Source organism: Pleurodeles waltl, chromosome 9, assembly GCF_031143425.1.
Source record: "Pleurodeles waltl isolate 20211129_DDA chromosome 9, aPleWal1.hap1.20221129, whole genome shotgun sequence".
In the NCBI taxonomy this organism is placed as follows: domain Eukaryota; kingdom Metazoa; phylum Chordata; class Amphibia; order Caudata; family Salamandridae; genus Pleurodeles; species Pleurodeles waltl.
The window spans coordinates 763,442,698-763,452,999 of NC_090448.1; positions in this window are offsets into that span (position 1 = coordinate 763,442,698).

The window sequence follows — 10,302 nt, forward strand, 5'->3', positions numbered from 1 at the left end:
TTTGGCAAATATGAGCATTTATGAATAACGGCCAGGAGGGCAGCACAACTCTGCGACTGATACCACACTCAACTTTGTCAGTACAAACAGCTTCTTTTATATCTTCACGATACCTTGAATGCGTCTTATCACTTGTCATGCATTTTGATTTAAGCGCTTGCTTGGTACATTGTTATCTCTACTTACGTTAGCACAAAGCCACATTTCTCCTTGGGAAAGCATCTAATTACGTATAAGCGAAGGTTACACATCTGTCATGGACACATTTACTAATAACCACAGTGCCTTTTGATCTCACTTTCTGAAGCCTATCAGTACGTCCTTCCTCAGCTAACTCCACGCTTGGAAACTTTTCTGTCTGTCCTCCCTTGCACAGCTGCTGGCCTTCAAGCATCAAAGCTTATTGTGCTATCTTTCCAAAACCACCATGGTGTACACTTTCCTTTGTGAACGTGGATCGGAATGTGCGCCCTCCCTCGTCTGCCATCTTCTTCCGCAGGTTATGCAGAGTCTGTATGGCCTCGGTTATTGTTCAGTTGTCTGCATCGTTAGCTGGCACGTATCTACAGCCGGCAGTTCCGATTTTGGCACAAACCCCATCCTCCATGGCCGTCAAGTCTATCACATACCTATGTTGCATGAACATCTCCCCCTCACAGCCCGCATTTCTTCCTTGACTGCATTGAAACCATCTTCAGTCGTGTTAATGGTCTTCATTAGTTCCCATCGGGTTATTAGCAGCCAGCGGGCAGTTGTCTTTGCTTGGACAAATGGGAAGATGCTTCCGAAGAATAACTGGGCATCATTGAACAACCTGTGCTCTTGTGGAACGTCTTTCCAGGTTGTTGTGTCTAAATAATCTGCAGATCTCTTCTTCCGATGGTGTAGCAAGGTGGTGTAGGAAAGTACCATCTTGCCTGTCATGTTACCCCCATTTTTACTGTATGTATGTGTGTTTTTGCCTGTGTCACTGGGATCCTGCTAGCCAGGACCCCAGTGCTCATAAAGTATGCCCCGTTTGTGTTCCCTGTGTGGTGCCTAACTGTATCACTGAGGCTCTGTGTAGTAAGTTGGCTCTGTATGCACTATTTCAAAGTAAGGAATAGTATGCACAGAGTCCAACGGTTCCCCTTAGAGGTAAGATAGTGGCAAAAAGAGATAATACTAATGCTCTATTTTGTGGTAGTGTGGTCGAGCAGTAGGCTTATCCAAGGAGTAGTGTTAAGCATTTGTTGTACATACACACAGGCAATAAATGAGGAACACACACTCAGAGACAAATCCAGCCAATAGGTTTTGTTATAGAAAAATATCTTTTCCTAGTTTATTTTAAGAACCACAGGTTCAAATTTTACATGTAATATCTCATTTGAAAGGTATTGCAGGTAAGTACTTTAGGAACTTTGAATCATTTCATTAGCATGTATACTTTTTACATAAAACACAATAAGCTGTTTTAAAAGTGGACACAGTGCAATTTTCACAGTTCCTGGGGGAGGTAAGTTTTTGTTAGTTTTGTCAGGTAAGTAAATCACTTACAAGTCTTAGGTTTGGGTCCAAGGTAGCCCACCGTTGGGGGTTCAGAGCAACCCCAAAGTTACCACACCAGCAGCTCAGGGCCGGTCAGGTGCAGAGGTCAAGGAGGTGCCCAAAACGCATAGGCTTCAATGGAGAGAAGGGGGTGCCCCGGTTCCGGTCTGCCAGCAGGTAAGTACCCGCGTCTTTGGAGGGCAGACCAGGGGGGTTTTGTAGGGCACCGGGGGGGACACAAGTCCACACAAAAAGTACACCCTCAGCGGCACGGGGGTGGCCGGGTGCAGTGTAGAAACAAGCGTCGGGTTTTCAATGGAAATCAATGAGAGAGCAAGGGATCTCTTCAGCGTTGCAGGCTGGCAAGGGGGGGGCTCCTCGGGGTAGCCACCACCTGGGCAAGGGAGAGGGCTTCCTGGGGGTCATTCCTGCACAGGAGTTCCGTTCCTTTAGGTGCTGGGGGCTGCGGGTGCAGGGTCTTTTCCAGCCGTCGGGAAATGGAGTTCAGGCAGTCGCGGTCAGGGGGAGCCTCGGGATTCCCTCTGCAGGCGTCGCTGTGGGGGCTCAGGGGGGACAACTTTGGTTACTCACGGACTCGGAGTCGCCGGAGGGTCCTCCCTGAGGTGTTGGTTCTCCACCAGTCGAGTCGGGGACGCCGGGTGCAGTGTTGCAAGTCTCACGCTTCTTGCGGGGAGTTGCAGGGGTCTTTAAATCTGCTCCTTGAAACAAAGTTGCAGTTCTTTTGGAGCAGTGCCGCTGTCCTCGGGAGTTTCTTGGTCTCTTGGAAGCAGGGCAGTCCTCTGAGGATTCAGAGGTCGCTGGTCCTGGAGAAAGCGTCGCTGGAGCAGGGTTCTTTAGAAGGCAGGAGACAGGCCGGTAGGACTGGGGCCAAAGCAGTTGGTGTCTTCTTTCTTCTTCTGCAGGGGTTTTCAGCTCAGCAGTCTTCTTCTTCGGTAAGTTGCAGGAATCTAAATTCTTAGGTTCAGGGAAGCCCTTAAATACTAAATTTAAGGGCGTGTTTAGGTCTGGGGCGTTAGTAGCCAATGGCTACTAGCCCTGAGGGTGGGTACACCCTTTTTGAGCCTCCTCCCAAGGGGGAATCCTCCATCTGCAAGATGGAGGATTTCTAAAAGTCAGAGTCACCTCAGCTCAGGACACCTTAGGGGCTGTCCTGACTGGCCAGTGACTCCTCCTTGTTTTTCTCATTATCTCTCCTGGACTTGCCGCCAAAAGTGGGGGCTGGGTCCAGGGGGCGGGCATCTCCACTAGCTGGAGTGCCCTGGGGCATTGTAACACGAAGCTTGAGCCTTTGAAGCTCACTGCTAGGTGTTACAGTTCCTGCAGGGGGGAGGTGTGAAGCACCTCCACCCAGAGCAGGCTTTGTTTCTGTCCTCAGAGAGCACAAAGGCTCTCACCGCATGAGGTCAGACACTCGTCTCTCAGCAGCAGGCTAGCACAGACCACTCAGTCCTGCACTGAACAATTGGGTAAAATACAGGGGGTATCTCTAAGATGCCCTCTGTGTGCATTTTTTAATAAATCCGACACTGGCATCAGTGTGGGTTTATTATTCTGAGAAGTTTGATACCAAACTTCCCAGTATTCAGTGTAGCCATTATGGAGCTGTGGAGTTCGTTTTTGACAGACTTCCAGCCCATATACTCTTATGGCTACCCTGCACTTACAATGTCTAAGGTTTTGCTTAGACACTGTAGGGGCATAGTGCTCATGCACATATGCCCTCACCTGTGGTATAGTGCACCCTGCCTTAGGGCTGTAAGGCCTACTAGAGGGGTGACTTACCTATGCCACAGGCAGTGGGAGGTTGGCATGGCACCCTGAGGGGAGTGCCATGTCGACTTAGTCATTTTCTCCCCATCAGCACACACAAGCTGGCAAGCAGTGTGTCTGTGCGAAGTGAGGGGTCCCTAGGGTGGCATAAGACATGCTGCAGCCCTTAGAGACCTTCCCTGGCATCAGGGCCCTTGGTACCAGGGGTACCAGTTACAAGGGACTTACCTAGGTGCCAGGGTTGTGCCAATTGTGGAAACAATGGTACATTTTAGGTGAAAGAACACTGGTGCTGGGGCCTGGTTAGCAGGGTCCCAGTACATTTCTCAGTCAAGCCAGCATCAGTATCAGGCAAAAAGTGGGGGGTAACTGCAACAGGGAGCCATTTCTTTACACAAGCTCCCCCCAGCCCACAGGCCAGGAGACTCAGCCAAAGCTGGGAGAGTCTTCCTAGTCTGTCAGGCGAGGAAGAGTAGAGGAAATAGGCTGGGTTGTTGCAGGGCCTACTCTGCCTTACATCCTCCTGTCCAGGTCATTCACAGTGATAGGACCTAATCTGAACTGCCTCTTGTCTGTGCTTTTTATGTCTCCACCCATTCTCTCTATTTTGGGGTTGGAGGTATCCACCTCTGCTAATCTTATTTTAGCCAGGGTCACCCCTAGCTTACCCAAAGAGGTTACCCAGAGCTGGAGTAAGCCCACCATGACCAACAGGGTCAAGGGGCCTAACTTGCTATTTGGCATGGGGTCAGACCACCATGCCAAGGATAGTGCAGCCATAAAGGCTAACACCCAGCAGAGGCCACTGACAGCTGTCAGTGCCCAGAACCACACCTTTAGCTCTTCACCTACAAGGGAAGGGGCTAAGTTACAGGCTTCTTTGGGTTCAGGGTGCCTGTCTGCTGTATTAGAGTGGGGGGTTACCACATCTTGTAGTAAACACCCTTCTTCCACTCTTTCTTCTGTTAGCTGAGGGGCCACCCACTCAGACTTAACAGTTGCCTGACTAGCCAGGACTTCTTGTGGGTCAGGTTGGACTTTAACAGTGCCATTTTTGGAGTTCTCCCCTACTGGAGCAGAATCTCCCTGGCTTGCTGGAACCTTGGCTAAAGGTTGTCCACCTTTCCTACTCTGTTTTCCTTTCTTTTTCTTCTGGGGCCTACTTGCAGTTACTGCAGGGGTAGCACCTCCAGAGTCCTTGGGAGAGGACTGGCACTGGACCAGTTCCTCTCTTGGGCTCTGACTAACCTCTGGGTAGTCATTTCCAAGGAGACAATCAAGGGGGAGGTCTGTACTGACTACCACCCTTCTCCAGCTAAAAGTCCCACCCACTTCTATGGGCACAAAAGACACAGGCCTATCAGTGACCCTGTCTGGGCTAACTCTTACTCTGGCCATCTCACCTGGGATGTACTGGTTTGAGAACACCAGCCTGTCATGCAAATAGTGTGACTGGCACAAGTGTCTCTCAGGGCAGTGGCTGGGATTCCATTCACCAGTAGGTGGTGGAAGTGTCTACTTCCCTCTGGGATCTCCAACTCACCTGTTGGGCCCTTTTTCCAGTTGAAGGCTATGAAGACCTCCTCATCTGAGGAGTCATCCCCAATGGCTACACTGGTCACCCCTGGGATTTTGCTAGGGGGTTTGTTTTTGGGACAAGAAGTGTCCTTGGTATGGTGCCCTGTCTGTTTACAATTATGGCACCATGCCTTAGTGGCATCCCAGTTCTTACCCTGGTACCCACCTTTGTTTTGGGTTGTGTCTCGGGGCCCACCCACCTGGTCTGGTTTTTGGGGGCCTACAGAGGACTCTTTTTCTTTGTTTCTAGTGTCACCCACTTTCTCCTGAGGAGGTTTTGTAACCCCTTTCTTTTGGTCACCCCCAGTGGAAGTTTTGGTTACCCTAGTCTTGACCCAGTGGTCTGCCTTCTTTCCCAATTCTTGGGGAGAAATTGGACCTAGGTCTACCAGATACTGATGCAACTTTTCATTGAAGCAGTTACTTAAAATGTGTTCTTTCATAAACAAATTATAAAGCCCAACATAGTCATGCACTTCATTTCCAGTTACCCAACCATCCAGTGTTTTCACTGAGTAGTCTACAAAATCAACCCAGGTCTGGCTCGAGGATTTTTGAGCCCCCCTGAATCTAATCCTATACTCCTCAGTGGAGAATCCAAAGCCCTCAATCAGGGTACCCTTCATGAGGTCATAAGATTCTGCATCTTTTCCAGAGAGTGTGAGGAGTCTATCCCTACACTTTCCAGTGAACATTTCCCAAAGGAGAGCACCCCAGTGAGATCTGCTTACTCTTCCGGTTACACAAGCCCTCTCAAAAGCTGTGAACCATTTGGTGATGTCATCACCATCTTCATATTTAGTTACAATCCCTTTAGGGATTTTCAACATGTCAGGAGAATCTCTGACCCTATTTATGTTGCTGCCACCATTGATGGGTCCTAGGCCCATCTCTTGTCTTTCCCTTTCTATGGCTAGGATCCGTCTTTCCAAAGCCAATCTTTTGGCCATCCTGGCTAACTGGATGTCCTCTTCACTTGAGTTATCCTCAGTGATTTCAGAGAGGTTGGTCTCTCCTGTGAGGGAACCAGCATCTCTGACTATTATTTGTGGAGTCAGGGTTTGAGAGGCCCTGTCCTCCCTAGATAGGACTGGTAGGGGGGAATCTTCCTCCAAGTCACTATCCTCATCCTCTGTGTTGCCATCCACAGAGGGGTTGGCTCTTTCAAACTCTGCCAACAGCTCCTGGAGCTGTAGTTTGGAAGGTCTGGAGCCCATTGCTATTTTCTTTAGTTTACAGAGTGACCTTAGCTCTCTCATCTGTAGGTGGAGGTAAGGTGTGGTGTCGAGTTCCACCACATTCACATCTGTACTAGACATTATGCTTCTAAAAGTTGGAATACTTTTTTTAAGAAACTAAAACTAGTTCTAGGATCTAATTCAAACTTTTACCAAACTTTTAAACTCTAAAAGGAAATGCTAACAGGGAGTAACACAAGGCCCTAGCAGGACTTTTAAGAATTTAGAAAAATTTCAAATTGCAAAAATCTATTTCTAATGACAATTTTTGGAATTTGTCGTGTGATCAGGTATTGGCTGAGTAGTCCAGCAAATGCAAAGTCTTGTACCCCACCGCTGATCCACCAATGTAGGAAGTTGGCTCTGTATGCACTATTTCAAAGTAAGGAATAGTATGCACAGAGTCCAAGGGTTCCCCTTAGAGGTAAGATAGTGGCAAAAAGAGATAATACTAATGCTCTATTTTGTGGTAGTGTGGTCGAGCAGTAGGCTTATCCAAGGAGTAGTGTTAAGCATTTGTTGTACATACACACAGGCAATAAATGAGGAACACACACTCAGAGACAAATCCAGCCAATAGGTTTTGTTATAGATAAATATCTTTTCCTAGTTTATTTTAAGAACCACAGGTTCAAATTTTACATGTAATATCTCATTTGAAAGGTATTGCAGGTAGGTACTTTAGGAACTTTGAATCATTTCATTAGCATGTATACTTTTTACATAAAACACAATAAGCTGTTTTAAAAGTGGGGACACTGCAATTTTCACAGTTCCTGGGGGAGGTAAGTTTTTGTTAGTTTTTTCAGGTAAGTAAATCACTTACAAGTCTTAGGTTTGGGTCCAAGGTAGCCCACCGTTGGGGGTTCAGAGCAACCCCAAAGTTACCACACCAGCAGCTCAGGGCCGGTCAGGTGCAGAGGTCAAGGAGGTGCCCAAAACGCATAGGCTTCAATGGAGAGAAGGGGGTGCCCCGGTTCCGGTCTGCCAGCAGGTAAGTACCCGCGTCTTCGTAGGGCAGACCAGGGGGGTTTTGTAGGGCATCGGGGGGGACACAAGTCCACACAAAAAGTACACCCTCAGCGGCACGGGGGCGGCCGGGTGCAGTGTAGAAACAAGCGTCGGGTTTTCAATGGAAATCAATGAGAGATCAAGGGATCTCTTCAGCGTTGCAGGCAGGCAAGGGGGGGGCTCCTCGCGGTAGCCACCACCTGGGCAAGGGAGAGGGCTTCCTCGGGGTCACTACTGCACAGGAGTTCCGTTCCTTTAGGTGCTGGGGGCTGCGGGTGCAGGGTCTTTTCCAGCTGTCGGGAAATGGAGTTCAGGCAGTCGCGGTCAGGGGGAGCCTCGGGATTCCCTCTGCAGGCGTCGCTGTGGGGGCTCAGGGGGGACAACTTTGGTTACTCACGGACTCGGAGTCGCCGGAGGGTCCTCCCTGAGGTGTTGGTTCTCCACCAGTTGAGTCGGGGTCGCCGGGTGCAGTGTTGCAAGTCTCACGCTTCTTGCGGGGAGTTGCAGGGGTCTTTAAATCTGCTCCTTGAAACAAAGTTGCAGTTCTTTTGGAGCAGTGCCGCTGTCCTCGGGAGTTTCTTGGTCTCTTGGAAGCAGGGCAGTCCTCTGAGGATTCAGAGGTCGCTGGTCCTGGAGAAAGCGTCGCTGGAGCAGGGTTCTTTAGAAGGCAGGAGACAGGCTGGTATGACTGGGGCCAAAGCAGTTGGTGTCTTCTTTCTTCTTCTGCAGTGGTTTTCAGCTCAGCAGTCTTCTTCTTCTGTAAGTTGCAGGAATCTAAATTCTTAGGTTCAGGGAAGCCCTTAAATACTAAATTTAAGGGCGTGTTTAGGTCTGGGGGGTTAGTAGCCAATGGCTACTAGCCCTGAGGGTGGGTACACCCTTTTTGAGCCTCCTCCCAAGGGGAGGGGGGCACATCCCTAATCCTATTGGGGGAATCCTCCATCTGCAAGATGGAGGATTTCTAAAAGTCAGAGTCACCTCAGCTCAGGACACCTTAGGGGCTGTCCTGACTGGCCAGTGACTCCTCCTTGTTTTTCTCATTATCTCTCCTGGACTTGCTGCCAAAAGTGGGGGCTGGGTCCAGGGGGCGGGCATCTCCACTAGCTGGAGTGCCCTGGGGCATTGTAACACGAAGCTTGAGCCTTTGAAGCTCACTGCTAGGTGTTACAGTTCCTGCAGGGGGGAGGTGTGAAGCACCTCCACCCAGAGCAGGCTTTGTTTCTGTCCTCAGAGAGCACAAAGGCTCTCACCGCACGAGGTCAGACACTCGTCTCTCAGCAGCAGGCTGGCACAGACCAGTCAGTCCTGCACTGAACAATTGGGTAAAATACAGGGGGTATCTCTAAGATGCCCTCTGTGTGCATTTTTTAATAAATCCGACACTGGCATCAGTGTGGGTTTATTATTCTGAGAAGTTTGATACCAAACTTCCCAGTATTCAGTGTAGCCATTATGGAGCTGTGGAGTTCGTTTTTGACAGACTTCCAGCCCATATACTCTTATGGCTACCCTGCACTTACAATGTCTAAGGTTTTGCTTAGACACTGTAGGGGCATAGTGCTCATGCACATATGCCCTCACCTGTGGTATAGTGCACCCTGCCTTAGGGCTGTAAGGCCTACTAGAGGGGTGACTTACCTATGCCACAGGCAGTGGGAGGTTGGCATGGCACCCTGAGGGGAGTGCCATGTCGACTTAGTCATTTTCTCCCCATCAGCACACACAAGCTGGCAAGCAGTGTGTCTGTGCGGAGTGAGGGGTCCCTAGGGTGGCATAAGACATGCTGCAGCCCTTAGAGACCTTCCCTGGCATCAGGGCCCTTGGTACCAGGGGTACCAGTTACAAGGGACTTACCTAGGTGCCAGGGTTGTGCCAATTGTGGAAACAATGGTACATTTTAGGTGAAAGAACACTGGTGCTGGGGCCTGGTTAGCAGGGTCCCAGCACATTTCTCAGTCAAGCCAGCATCAGTATCAGGCAAAAAGTGGGGGGTAACTGCAACAGGGAGCCATTTCTTTACACTCTGCTAACCAGAACCTCAGTGTTTATGCTCTCTCTGCTTTGAAAATTGTCACTGCAGGCTAGTGACTAATTTGACCAATTCTGATTGGCACACTGGAACACCCTAATAATTCCCTTGTATATGGTACCTAAGTACCCAGGGTATTGGGGTTCCAGGAGATCCCTATGGGCTGTAGCATTTCTTTTGCCACCAATAGGGAGCTCAGACAATTCTTACACCGGACTGCCACTGCAGCCTGAGTGAAATAACATCCACGTTTTTTCATAGCCATTTTACACTGCACTTAAGTAACTTATAAGTCACCTATATGTCTAACCCTCACTTAGTGAAGGTTAGGTGCAAAGTTACTTAGGGGGTTATTCCAACTTTGGAGGAGGTGGTAATCCGTCCCAAATGTGACGGATTTACCACCAGCCGTATTACGAGTTCCATAGGATATAATGGACTGGTAATACGGCTGGTGGTATATCCGTCACTTTACCGTCACTTTTGGGACGGATTACCACTTCCTCCAAAGTTGGAATAACCCCCTTAGTGTGTGGGCACCCTGGCACTCCTTGTCCATTTGAGGCCAAGGCATGTATGTTGGCACTTGCCCTCCCTTAAAAATAAGGGGCAACTGAGTTTTTGGTCGAGAGCTTCCTCACCTGAGGCTTAACCTTGGATATGGTCTAGTACCGCGTGTCACTTTTGTTGGTTTGTCTATAGAATACTGCTCCCAGACTGCAAGGCATTCTTGCATGTAGGGGTAGTTCCAATCTGGGTCACCCCGTCCCTGCAGTATGCAATCTTCTGCAGTCGGCAAATCAAAGGGTTGAAAAGACTCTTGTCGGGGTGATGGCTTCCCTCCTTCTCTTTAAGTACACCTCGCCAATTCATCTGAGAAAGGGTGACAATAATAACTACCCTCCTCTTGCTCTATTATCTCTATTGTTGCCAATTCTCACCTTGTTTTTAGGATTGACTCTCTTTTTGTATCTGAGGGCACCTCTTGCTGTCATTACTAGCTCTCATGTAGGGCACGGGCGAAAGTTATATAACCTTCTGTTAACCCCTTGTTCGTGCGCACTCCTATTAAACCCATTGTCCCAATCCTCATCATCTTCTGCCTCTGTTACGACCTGTGAGCCA